The 13,964-nt window shown below is 45.2% G+C and overlaps 1 protein-coding gene across 6 annotated transcripts in view; it reads left to right on the top strand.

Moving 5' to 3' along the window:
- The window catches only part of LOC144812382 (dihydrofolate reductase-like), a 453,064-nt gene that overhangs the window by 47,539 nt on the left and 391,561 nt on the right, over nt 1-13,964 (top strand). The window contains exons 2-3 of one of the 6 annotated variants that reach the window (XM_078673934.1): nt 1,293-1,358; nt 1,514-1,558. The exons of the other annotated variants lie outside the window; for them this stretch is intronic. The gene's annotated coding sequence lies outside the window, so the exon portion shown is untranslated. The remainder of the gene's footprint in view (nt 1-1,292; nt 1,359-1,513; nt 1,559-13,964) is intronic. 6 annotated transcript variants of the gene reach the window in all.

Below are 13,964 nucleotides of genomic sequence, written 5' to 3'. Positions count from 1 at the left end.
GAGTGGTGCTTGGCTGGCGGTGTGTGTGGAGTGGTACTTAGCTGTCGGTGTGCGCTGAGTGGTGTTTGGCTGGCGGTGTGCGTGGAGGGGTACTTGGCTATCTATGCACGGAGTGCTGCTTGGCTGGCGGTGTGTGTGGAGTGGCGCTTGGCTGGTGGTGTGCGTGGAGTGGTACTTGGTTTTCTGTGCACGGAGTGGTGTTTGGCTGGTGGTGTGTGTGGAGTGGTGTTTGGCTGGCGGTGTGTGTGGAGTGGTACTTGGCTGGATGGTGTGCGTGGAGCGGTGCTTGGCTGGCGGTGAGTGGCGCTTGGCTTGCGGTGTGCGTGGAGTGGTGCTTGGCTGGCGGTGTGTGTGGAGTGGTACTTAGCTGTCGGTGTGTGCTGAGTGGTGTTTGGCTGGCGGTGTGCGTGGAGGGGTACTTGGCTATCTATGCACGGAGTGGTGCTTGGCTGGCGGTGTGTGTGGAGTGGCGCTTGGCTGGTGGTGTGTGTGGAGTGGTACTTGGCTGTCTGTGCACGGAGTGGTGCTTGGCTGGTGGTGTTTGTGGAGTGGCGCTTGGCTGGTGGTGTGTGTGGAGTGGTACTTGGCTGTCTGTGCACGGAGTGGTGCTTGGCTGGCGGTGAGCATGGAGTGGCGCTTGGCTGGTGGAGTGGTACTTGGCTGTCTGTGCACGGAGCGGTGCTTGGCTGGCGGTGTGTGTGGAGTGGCGCTTGGCTGGATGGTGTGCGTGGAGTGGTACTTGGCTGTTGGTGTGCGCTGAGTGGTGTTTGGCTGGCGGTGTGCATGGTCTGGTGCTTGGATGGTGGTGTGGGTGGACTGGCGCTTGGCTGGCGGTGTGTGAGTAGTTACTTTCTGTTGGTCACTACACACACTGCTAGTTGAGTGACACTCTACGCAGTCCATCATTTTCTGTAGTTGCCGTGTCAGATATGTGGGCGTGTGAAAGTGATGGGCCCTTGATTGGCGCTGGCGGCTGGCGGTGTGAATGTTTTGTATGTGTCACACTTACAAAAGGTGTATGAATGTCCCTACTGCCCCTGTGTGATGGGGGTACTGGTAGGAGCAAAAGACTGACTGGCACCAAAGGGGTCAGGCAGTAAAAAAAATTCAAAAAATTAACCAGCGTCTTGATGTTAAACCTCATCTAATCCCAATTGGTCTTAGACCTATTTGATGGCCCATCTGGCCGAATTTAAATTTGGGGGGCAAATTTGTGTGTTGTTGTTTTAATTGATATATTGTTTGTGAAATGTGGTAGTAATTTTTTTTTCTCTATTTTTGTCTTGTTCCAGGCTTTTGCTGTTTGGATTGTTGTAGGTTGCGGGTCTGTTTGCAGCTTGTGTAGTTGCTTGTGCTTGGTAAGTGAATGTATTTTGTACTACTTTCCCTTGATGTTTGTCTTTTTGAAAAAGGTTGTACTTATAGCAGTTTGTGTGGCTCTGTTTTTTTTTTCAGCATTAGTGTTTGATGTGCACTTTGTTTTCTAATCTGTCATTTCTTTTTTTCTTTCTAGTGGGATATCATTTCTTTTTGCTGTGTCTCAGCAGAGTAGGTGCTGGTGAGTGTAGCTATATTTGGTAAGAGTGAAATTGTTTTGGATTGTATTTATCTTTTTGTGAAAGCCTTACCTTGTTTACTTCTTACTTTGCACAGTGTAGGTTGTTGTTCACTTGTGTGTGCAGTCTTCTTGCTTTGTAAGGATAATGGCTAGTCGCAGGATTACTGCTCAGCAGGTTCTTGGTTTGCTTTTTGAGTCTTCCTCTGACCATGGTTCAGAGACTGAGTCCGATTCGGACTCAGAGGTAGGGGAAGAAGATTCAGGCAGTGAGTTTTCTCTTCGCATGGAATCATCATCATTGGATGATGAATCTTCTTCTAGTGCTGATGAAGGGCCTATGGTAGAGGAGGACATTGATGTGCCGGTAGTGGGCCAAGAGGCATCTGTGCTGCTGCCTAGGGCCGCAATGTTTCCTTTCTTTTTACGTCGGCAAGAGGCATGTGGGCTGGAGCCTGCACCCAAAAGGCTTCACATTGCTGTGGTGTGCAAAGAGGCATCTGGTGCTTTTCGTCTTCCTGCTGGTGTAGTGCAGCAAGAGGCATCTGGGGCTGTTAGGCTTCCTATTGGTGTAGAGCGGCAAGAGGCATCTGGGCCTGCTTGGTTTCCCGGTGGTGTAGTGCAGCAAGAAGCATCTCAGGCTGTTGGGCTTCCCGTTGGTGAACAGCAGCAAGAGGCTTCTGGGCTGCAGGCTGGGGTGGCTGCTCCCCCTGTTGATAGGGATGGCCTCTGGGTTCCCCCTGGCATGGTGCAGCCGGCATTGCCAGAGTTCATTGGTGTTCCTGGGTGTAGAGTGAATACTGAGAATTTTCTGCCAATACATTTTTATCAGTTGTTTTTTGACGATGTGTTTTTGCAAGAGATTGTTGATCAAACTAATTTGTATGCAGAACAGTTTTTGAGGGCCAACAGTGCCCGCCTTAAGCCCTATGCTAGAGCAATCCGGTGGACTCCCACAAATGTTGAAGAGATGAAGTCGTGATCGGTATATGCTTCTTCTTCGGATGATGCATTTTGTTGATAATGGTTTAGCGTTGTCACGCGATCACCCTGATTGTGACCGTTTGTATAAAATTCGGCCTGTCCTTGATCACTTTGTTGATCGTTTTTCTGAGATCTTTGCCCCTGGTAAAGAAATTGCAGTGGATGAGTCTTTGCTGTTGTTCAAGGGCCGCTTGGTTTTTAGGCAATACATTCCTAGTAAGAGGGCACGCTATGGAATCAAACTGTATATGCTGTGTGACAGTGAGACTGGATATGTCTACAATTTCAGGGTGTACACTGGTAAGGAGTCCAGCATTTCCCTCCTGGTTGTCCTTCTACTTTTGGAGTGATTGAGAAAATTGTGTGGGAACTAGGTAGAGGATTATTTAACAAAGGCCATCATTTATATGTAGATAACTTCTACACTGGTGTGCGGTTGTTCAAGGAGCTGGCCAAAGTGGGCACTGTTGCTTGTGGCACAATGCGCAGTAACCGTAAAGGTTTCCCAAAGGAACTTGTTTGCAAAAGGCTTGTGCGGGGACAGTCTAGTGCATTGCGATGTGGGGAGCTTCTAGCTGTGAAGTTTTCAGACAAGAGAGATGTGTACATGCTGACTACTATCCACGATGAAAGTACAGAACCTGTGCCCGTTTGGGGTCAGGGTGCTGAAGTGCGCAAACCTGTGTGCATTTTAGCTTACAATAAGTTCATGGGTGGTGTTGTCACCATTGTCAAATCCACCAGCTTTTGCAAGAGGGGTTACCTGGGTTTTTGGCCCCGTGCTAGACGGCCATCTAGGGAAACCTACCAAACCCACACATTTCTGAAAAGTAGACACCCGGGGGCTTCCAAGGAGGTATGGCTTGCGTGGATCCTCCAACGTTCTTTTACCCAGAATCCCTTGCAAACCTCAATTTTAGCTGAAAAAATTCAGTTTTTTCACACTTTTTTGTGTGAGAAAAGGTGACATCACTGGGCTCACACAAATTACCTCCCACCCAGCGTTCTTCCAGGTCTCCCGATAAAAATGATACCTCACTTGCGTGGGTAGGCATAGTGGCTGCTACAGGAAAAGGCCCAATTCGTACTGTGGAGACCTAAAAATTACCTTTAGCAAAACTATCTTATTTTTTGAGGGGGTCACCTGAGCTTTTGACCAGGGGCTTGGCGGGCATCTTTGCAAACTATCAAACCCAAACAGTTCTGAAAACTAGACACCCGGGAGAGTCCAGGGAGGTATGGCATGCGTGGGTCCCCCAATGTTTCCCTACCCAGAAACCCCTGCAAACCTTAAATTTAGGTTAAAAAACCCACTTTTCCATACGTTTTTGGGTGGGATCTCGCTGCCGGCACAAATGTCCTACCACCCAGTGTTCCCCTTGTTCTCTCGAGTAAAATGATACCTCACTTGTGTTTCATGTCGCAGCCACTATGCCTAACAACGCAAGTGAGGTACAATTGTTTTCGAGAGACCTGGGGGAACGCTGGGTGGGTGGAAATTTGTTGATCTACGCAGATTCCAGAACTTTCCACCACAGAAATGTGAGGAAAATGTGTTTTTTTGTCAAATGTTTAGGTTTGCAAGGGATTCTGGGTAACAAAACCTGGGGGTAGGCAGACAAGTCACCCCATCCTGAATTCCCCTGGGTGTCTAGTTTCCAAAAATGTATAGGTTTGCTAGGTTTCCCTAGGTGCTGGCAGAGCTAGGGCTCAAAAACAAAAGGTAGTCTTTTTGTCCAAAAAGGCAAGATTTCACTGGGAAATTGAGGTGCGACCATGTTGCGTTTTGCGCTGTTTCATGTCGCAGCCACTATGCCTACCCACGCAAGTGAGGTACCATTTTTTTGGGGAGACCTGGGGGAACGCTGGGTGGGTGGAAATTTGTTGATCCACGCAGATTCCAGTACTTTCCACTACAGAAATGTGAGGAAAATGTGTTTTTTTGTCAAATTTTTAGGTTTGCAAGGGATTCTGGGTAACAAAACCTGGGGGTAGGCAGACGAGTAACCCTATCCTGAATTCCCCTGGGTGTCTATTTTTCAAAAATGTATAGGTTTGCTAGGTTTCCCTAGGTGCTGGCAGAGCTAGGGCTCAAAAACAAAAGGTAGTCTTTTTGTCCAAAAAGGCAAGATTTCACTGGGAAATTGAGGTGCGACCATGTTGCGTTTTGCGCTGTTTCATGTCGCAGCCACTATGCCTACCCACGCAAGTGAGGTACCTTTTTTCAGGAGACCTGGGGGAACGCTGGGTGGGTGGAAATTTGTTGATCCACGCAGATTCCAGAACTTTCCACCACAGAAATGTGAGGAAAATGTGTTTTTTTCTCAAATGTTTAGCTGTGCAATGGATTCTGGGTAACAAAACCTGGGGGTAGGTAGACGAGTCACCCCATCCTGAATTCCCCTGGGTGTCTAGTTTTCATAAATGTATAGGTTTGCTAGGTTTCCCTAGGTGCTGGCAGAGCTAGGGCTCAAAAATAAAAGGTAGTCTCTTCGTCCAAAAAGCGCAAGATTTCACTGTGAAATTGATGTGCGACCACGTTGCGTTTTGCGCTATTTCATGTCGCAGCCACTATGCCTACCCACGCAAGTGAGGTACCATTTTTTTTCGGGAGACATGGAGGAACGCTGGGTGGGTGGAAATTTGTTGATCCACGCAGATTCCAGAACTTTCCACCACATAAATGTGAGGAAAATTTGTTTTTTTTTACAAATTGTTAGCTTTGCAAGGGATTCTGGGTAACAAAACCTGGTGGTAGGCAGTCGAGTCACCCCATCCTGAATTCCCCTGGGTGTCTACATTTTAAAAATGTATAGGTTTGCTAGGTTTCCTTAGGTGCCGACAGAGCTTGGGCTAAAAAACAAAAGGTAGTCTCTTTGTCCAAAAAGCGCAAGATTTCACTGGGAAATTGAGGTGCGACCCCGTTGCGTTTTGCGCTGTTTCGTGTCGCAGCCACTATGCCTACCCACGCAAGTGAGGTACCATTTTTTTACGGAGACCTGGGGGAACGCTGGGTGGGTGGAAATTTGTTGATCCACGCAGATTCCAGAACTTTCCACCACAGAAATGTGAGGAAAATGTGTTTTTTTCTCAAATGTTTAGCTGTGCAATGGATTCTGGGTAACAAAACCTGGGGGTAGGTAGACGAGTCACCCCATCCTGAATTCCCCTGGGTGTCTAGTTTTCATAAATGTATAGGTTTGCTAGGTTTCCCTAGGTGCTGGCAGAGCTAGGGCTCAAAAATAAAAGGTAGTCTCTTCGTCCAAAAAGCGCAAGATTTCACTGTGAAATTGATGTGCGACCACGTTGCGTTTTGCGCTATTTCATGTCGCAGCCACTATGCCTACCCACGCAAGTGAGGTACCATTTTTTTTCGGGAGACATGGAGGAACGCTGGGTGGGTGGAAATTTGTTGATCCACGCAGATTCCAGAACTTTCCACCACATAAATGTGAGGAAAATTTGGTTTTTTTTACAAATTGTTAGCTTTGCAAGGGATTCTGGGTAACAAAACCTGGTGGTAGGCAGTCGAGTCACCCCATCCTGAATTCCCCTGGGTGTCTACATTTTAAAAATGTATAGGTTTGCTAGGTTTCCTTAGGTGCCGACAGAGCTTGGGCTAAAAAACAAAAGGTAGTCTCTTTGTCCAAAAAGCGCAAGATTTCACTGGGAAATTGAGGTGCGACCCCGTTGCGTTTTGCGCTGTTTCGTGTCGCAGCCACTATGCCTACCCACGCAAGTGAGGTACCATTTTTTTACGGAGACCTGAGGGAACGCTGGGTGGGTGGAAATTTGTTGATCCACGCAGATTCCAGAACTTTCCACCACAGAAATGTGAGGAAAATTTGTTTTTTTTGTCAATTTCTTAGCTTTGCAAGGGATTCTGGGTAACAGAACCTGGTGGTAGGCAGTCGAGTCACCCCATCCTCAATTCCCCTTGGTGTCTAGTTTTCAAAAATGTATAGTTTTGCTAGGTTTCCCTAGGTGCCGGAAGAGCTATGGTTCAAAAACAAAAGGTAGGCTCTTTGCCAAAAAAGGGCACAATTTCACTGCGAAATTGAGGTGCGACCACGTTGCGTTTTGCACTGTTTCCTGTCGCAGGCACTAGGCAGACCCAGGCAAGTTAAGTACCATGTTTTTTGGGAGACCGGGGGGAACACTGCGTGGGTGGAAATTTGTTGATCCACACAGATTCCAGAACTTTCCACCACAGAAATGTGAGGGAAATGCGTTTTATTTGGACAATTTCTTAGCTTTGCAAGGGATTCTGGGTAACAGAACCTGGTGGTAGGCAGTCGAGTCACCCCATCCTGAATTCCCCTGTGTGTGTAGTTTTAAAAAATGTATAGGTTTGCTAGGTTTCCCTAGGTGCTGGCAGAGCTAGGGTTCAAAAACAAAAGGTAGGCTCTTTGCCAAAAAAGGGCACGATTTCACTGCGAAATTGAGGTGCGACCACATTGTGTTTTGCCTTGTTTCCTGTCGCAGCCACTAGGCAGACCCAGGCAAGTGAGGTACGATTTTTTTCGGGAGACCCGGGGAAACACTGAGTGGGTGGAAATTTGATGATCCACGCAGATTCCAGAACTTTCCACCACAGAAATGTGAGGGAAATGCGTTTTTTTTGACAATTTCTTAGCTTTGCAAGGGATTCTGGGTAACAAAACCTGGTGGTAGGCAGTCGAGTAACCCCATCCTGATTTTCCTGGGTGTCTAGTTTTCAAAAATGTATAGGTTTGCTAGGTTTCCCTAGGTGCTGGCAGAGCTAGGGCACAAAAACAAAAGGAAGTCTCTTTCTCCAAAAAGGGCAAGATTTCACTGCTAAATTGAGGTGCGACCACGTTGCGTTTTGCGCTGTTTCATGTCGCAGCCACTATGCCTACCCACGCAAGTAAAGTACCATTTTTTTCGGGAGACCTGGGGGAACGCTGGGTGGGTGGAAATTTTTTGATCCACGCTGATTCCAAAACTTTCCACCACAGAAATGCGAGGAAAATGGTTTTTTTGGTCAAATTCTTAGTCATGCAAGGGATTCTGGGTAACAAAACCTGGTGGTAGGCAGTCGAGTCACCCCATCCTGAATTTCCCTGGGTGTCTACATTTAAAAAATGTATAGGTTTGCTAGGTTTCCTTAGGTGCTGACAGAGCTTGGGCTCAAAAACAAAAGGTAGTCTCTTTGTCCAAAAAGCGCAAGATTTCACTGAGAAATTGAGGTGCGACCCCGTTGCGTTTTGCGCTGTTTCGTGTCGCAGCCACTATGCCTACCCACGCAAGTGAGGTACCATTTTTTTGAGAGACCTGGGGGAACGCTGGGTGGGTGGAAACTTGTTGATCCACGCAGATTCCAGGACTTTCCACCACAGAAATGTGAGGAAAATTTGTTTTTTTTGTCAAATTCTTAGCTTTGCAAGGGATTCTGGGTAACAAAACCTGGTGGTAGGCAGTCGAGTCACCCCATCCTGATTTTCCTGGGTGTCTAGTTTTAAAAAATGTATAGGTTTGCTAGGTTTCCCTAGGTGCTGGCAGAGCTAGGGCACAAAAGCAAAAGGTAGTCTCTTTCTCCAAAAAGGGCAAGATTTCACTGGGAAATTGAGGTGCGACCACGTTGCGTTTTGCGCTGTTTCATGTCGCAGCCACTATGCCTACCCACGCAAGTGAGGTACCATTTTTTTCGGGAGACCTGGGGGAACGCTGGGTGGGTGGAAATTTGTTGATCCACGCAGATTCCAGAACTTTCCACCACAGAAATGTGAGGAAAATGTGTTTTTTTTGTCAAATTCTTAGCTTTGCAAGGGATTCTGGGTAACAAAACCTGGTGGTAGCCAGTCGAGTCACCCCATCCTGAATTCCCCTGGGTGTCTACTTTTCAAAAATGTATAGGTTTACTAGGTTTCCCTAGGTGCCGGCAGAGCTAGGGTGCAAAAACTACAGGTAGGCACTTTGCCATAAAAGGGTCAATTTGTAACTGCAAAATTGAGGTGTGACCACGTTGCATTTTGCGCCGTTTCCTGTCGCAGGCACAAGGCCGACCCACACAAGTGAGGTACCGTTTTTATTGGGAGACTTCGGGTATTTCAGATTTGTAAATCAACTGTTATTACTAATTGAGCTTTCATGCATTTCTCCCTTTCAATGAAAGACATTGTGTAAAAAAACAATGTTTTTGAAAAATGACCAATAATTCTCATGCTAGTATGAGTGTTCCCAATTTTGAAAATGCGCAATTATATACTGTTTCTGAACTCTATATTTTGTACCCAATTCAGAAATACATAGGTGTCTTTCATACAGATTTTTCCATGTATACATTTTCCAAGACAATATGCTCTATACCCAGTAAATGAAAAAATACCATTGCAAGTTGCTGCTCAGTTTTTGGATCTGGGTTCGTCGGGTTCTTGGTGAAACTACAAGTCCTATATATCCCCACAACCAGGAAGGTCTAACGGATGTAACGGTATATTGCTTTCCAAGAGCTGTCAAGATTAGAAAAAGTTATAGGTGAAAACGTTGAGACAAAAGGCTGTTTTTTTCAACAAATTTTCAATTATTCCAATATTTAACTGTTAGTTTCTATGAAGAAACCTGTATGGATTTAGACAAATGACCCCTTTCTGAATTCAGAATGTTGTCTAATTTTTGAAACTGTACAGCTTTCTAGGATCCATTATTGCTTTCAAACTCATTTCTACCATTAACTGGAAGGAGGTGGAAAGCTCTAAAAATAGCAAAAATAGGCTATGTCCCCGAAAAATGCCAAAACTGTGTGAAAAATGTCGGTTCTCTGACAAAAGACTGTCATTCCCTAAAAGAAGAGAAAATGGAGATTTCAGCCCCACAAACCCTTTTTTGATAACATTTTCAGGGAAAAACCCAGAGGCTTTCATTTGCAGTCCGTTTTTCCCATTTTTCTTTAAAAAACTAAAATTTCACTATATTTTGGTTAATTTATGGGACCCCTCCAAGGGAATCCACAAATCCTGGGCGCCTTTGGAATCCACATGATGTTGGAAGAAAAGGACGCAAATTTGGCGTGGATACCTTATGTGGTCAAAAAGTTACAGGGGCCTAAGCGCGCACTACCCCAAATCGCCAAAAAAAGGCTTAGCACAGGAGGGGAAAAGGCCTAGCAGCGAAGGGGTTAAAGGCCAAGGTAACTTCATTGTCTTTTGCTTTTAGATCATTGTGTGATAAACTTTCATGCACTAGTTACAACCATTTATTAAAAGTAATGAAGGCATAACTTATCCCTGCGCTTACATATGGGTCAATAATTTTCTGAGGAAAAGATAGCCAACTGTTGAATGAATTACAAATAAAATTATTTAAGTTAGATTTTTAGGGTTTCCAAAAAATGTTGGACACACTACAGTTAGACTGGAATTCGGTTTTCTAAACCAAATATTGGTAAGACAAGCTGCATTTTTAAAATGTCTAATTTCACTTTATTTATCGGACCCTGATTCCCTTGCATGTATGTGTTGGCAAGAAATGAATGAGAAGGCGTATACTAGACCGTGGAGTTCATACTTAACGGAAAGTTTGAATACTTTTAAGCTCTAACCTTTTGACAATATGATTAGAAATAAACCCATTTTAAAACAGATTTTAAATCAATCAACTAAATTGGTATCATTAATATTGATCAGGAGCAGACTGTAAAAAAACAAGCATTTGCAATGCAATAGGTTTCGCATTTACGCAGAGTTTGAGCTATTGACATTGCAAAAACAATGCCTTTTATTTGTGTTTTCGTTTTTAAACCTAAATAAAAGGCATTGTCATTTACAATGTCAATAACTCAAACTTGCGTAAATGCGAGATCTGTTGCATTGCAAATGCTTGTTATTTGGAGAAGATAGGCCTTCCTCGTCAGACAGGGTGAAGAGTAGGACTTGTTATGGATCACTAACGTAGTAAGATATTTCCTGTCAAAAAGTTTGCATTGTCTGAGACCAAGAAGGGGAAGCCTAGCATAGTGCTCTCAGTAATTTGGTCTTTATTTATTTTTTCAAGTAGGGCGATTTTAATGGAACCTAGTGTGTGACTGTAGTGCTCCTCACTGAGTAATGTATCTAGGATGGATAATAGGGCTCTTTGTTTCTGGCATTTGAGGGTTGTCATGGGTGAGCCCGGGAGAATAGGGTTTCTGAGGTGTAGGTACCTACAACCTGTAATTGGATCCGATGTGAAACTCGCCCTATTTTAGCTTTAAGCCATAACAAGATCATGTGAATCGGTGTGAGGGCTACTGAAATTCAGAAACAGATTCAACACGGGAGAGCAGCAATATTTAATCTAATCTTTATAGAGCGCCTGGATACCCTTGGGCGTCCCAGCGCTATAAACGCAACACAGATTACACCACTACAATATATGAAGCCACCGGCTATCACTCAACACATAAGACGCCTTCTAATGGTAGTAAGATGTCGAATCAGATGTTAATGGTGTGCATCAGTATGCCCTTGAAATTAATTTACAGCACACGGAACTGTGTTATCGCCAATGGGGCGACATTGGCCTGACTGTTACAAAATCATAGCTCAAATCTCATTCATTCACAAACAAGGTTAGGCCGCGAAACCGAAACCACGGTTGTAGCGCAGGAGACGCCGTCGCCGTGTGTGTGCACGTTGGCTGTCCCTGCGCAAGCTGTGATGAGAAGACACGCCGAGCCAAGGTAGGGGATGTGTGTGTGTAAGCGCCGGGGGGGGGGTCTGTATGTATGTGTGTGTGTGTGTATGCGCGGCTGCGGGGGTGGGGGGGGGGTTCTCCATGTGTGTGAGTGCGTGTGTGTAGGAATTCGCGCCACGCAGGCGCGCCGAGCGGGCCGTGACGGAACTGCTCCGTCATCAGCACAGCGCCACTGCAGCTGATGACGGAGCGGTTCCGTCATCAGCAGGGGAGGGTTTAAATAAGCAGCCTAAACCTAATTTCAAATGTTAAAATTTAGTTTTTAAAAGTCCCTTGCTTCCGAGAGGACGACATGACCTTAGACGTGTCTGAGTGTCCGCTTTTCTCTTCAGTAATCCTTGAGCACACAAACCACTTTCTCTTTAGAAAACAGCTGAAAACTGACCGACTAGTTCATAGGAGTCTTCCACCGGTGATAAGCTACAATAGACGCCTTTCCTAGAAAACATCTGACAGAAAGGAGCCCTCTCTGGCCTACCAGATTGTAACCTTACTTGACTTTCTATCTATATGAGTTTTGTTGCTGCACATAAACCACCTACCTCACTTCAACGTGTGTGTAGCCTAGTTTGATTGTTACAAAGTAATTTGCAGTGGCAGCAATACAATACGATTATCATTATGTATAAACAAAAAAACGACATGCAAGCTTTTAAGGGGGTCCAGGGCAATGTGTTTCTTTCTGTGTAGTTATATGAAACCTTAGTTATATTTTTTTATTTATAGTTTTAAGCAGCGCAAACCAGGCTTTGAGACACCAAAGGGCCTATGGTGGGTCAGTAGATAATGCAGTTAAATGTACTAGAAAGGAGGAGTTCATGCTTTTTTTGGGACACAACCAAGATATTATTGTGTTCCTGTACAAAAAGGACCTTGTTCAGTTTCCCTACAACAGAAAAACAGAATCAAACTGTAATTAATTGGATTACTCCATAAAAATGTGCAAGGAACAATTACGATTTCAGCTAAAATTACAAAGTTAAAAACAATGATTTACCATTGCTTCCTCGTGACCAAGCAATGCCAATTGCAGAGTAACACACAATAAAATCACCAATATAGTTATCTTACAGAAAAATGTGAGTGTGCTCCATTCACAGAAAATGGCCCAATTAAGCAAACGATGTGGCTTTTGTTAAAAAAGGGTGAAATTAAATGAGATGTCATCATTAATTACACCTGAAACCTGCTGCAGGTTTACCCTGACAACAAAGCTGTATGTTATGGCCTAGCCCAGACCCGGGGCCTGATGGGTTAAATGCCCAGGGTCCGTCTAAGCCTCACAAAGGCCTTGTCTAGATAATTAAGGGGGTGAATTCGTGCCTTAATGCTTACACATACGCTGGTTAATTACTAGAGAAACCTCATAGCTGCCAAGGTTTCAAATTGCTAAGTGTGACATTTTCATAATTTCAGTGCAATTATGAGTGACAATTCAACGACTATGAGTGACACTTTCTTACGAGCAATATCAAGTAATGAAGACTAGGGAAAAATATAAATGTCAGAAATTACACCAATTTGAGCAAAAAAAAAACTCGTAAGAAGACCTTCAAACATCTGCAAAGCACTATAATTGGAAGGGCACTAACCTAGTGCCCTTGTAATGGGTGGGGGTAAAGTGTTTTCTACTTATTCACTGTGTCTTGACTTGGTCTGTGTTTTTTTTCTTTCATTTTGGTACGATTAATAACAACACACATTAGAATGCAAAGAAAATTCCAGGCCTGGGTGAAACATTCATACCGGATAATGAAAACATTCATACCGGATAATGAACATAGTGCAGTCTCTCGTGCACGGTTTCTGACACAACAGACATCGGACGAAGTATATGTTATTGGAGGCAGCACAGCATGTCTGGATACCACTTAACTTTAAAAACGAAGAAGTTAATTCAAGCAGGCATAGCAAACGTTCATTGCAAACCGAAACGACAAAAACCACCGTGACTCGCACCTCTCTGCTGCATGCTGAAGTAGTTTGCTAAGTGAGGGTGCGCGTGCTGCAGAGTCAGAGGCCCTGTGCAATTAGGCAACATATACGAATAAAGAGGAAGATTTCAACTGTTAATAGTTGCATTACCAGTAAAGCGCTTAGGCACACTTACTACATTTTGTAGGCTGGACGGGTGCAGTCCATCAATAGGAGCTCCTTGAAGGCATTGGGACCCACCTGACAGACCTCCCTCCGTTCCCGGTCTACACTCTCAGGTGTACTGAGCTGCCCGGTGTGGGAGAAGCATCCAGAATCAACCTCGGTCTTTCCCGCACTGAGGACCAAAATCAAGTGGCTGCTCCCACGATGAGCTGATACCTGCCACAATCTGCGCCCAGGGCCCAAAAACGGGCAGATTTGTGGTGCGGAGATCGAGCGGCGTTAAAGGTGTTTTGCAGCGCCCGACCCTACGGCTGCCTGGTAGCCGTCTCTCCTCGACCGCAGCCTCACAAGCCTGCTGTGCACTGCGGGCCCGTTATGTGGGAGAGATGGGCCCGCGAGGAAGGCAGCAAACCTGCATCCGTGGTCGGCGGCCCTATCACATGACTGCCATGGACCGAGCTGCTGACTGCAGCGGCTGATTGCGGGCCCAGGGGGAACTGTACTAATTCTTCCAATCTATTAATTGTCATCAAGGTGTCGTTTTAATTATAGCGACCTCATTACTTCCAATACAAACGTGCGCCACCCTTGCGTAAAGGCAAACTCCGTTATGCAATCGTCAGGTGAGAGA

Source organism: Lissotriton helveticus, chromosome 1_1, assembly GCF_964261635.1.
Source record: "Lissotriton helveticus chromosome 1_1, aLisHel1.1, whole genome shotgun sequence".
Classification (NCBI taxonomy): Eukaryota; Metazoa; Chordata; class Amphibia; order Caudata; family Salamandridae; genus Lissotriton; species Lissotriton helveticus.
Note: the sequence above shows the minus strand (reverse complement) of the source record. Positions and strands in the feature narration are given on the sequence as shown.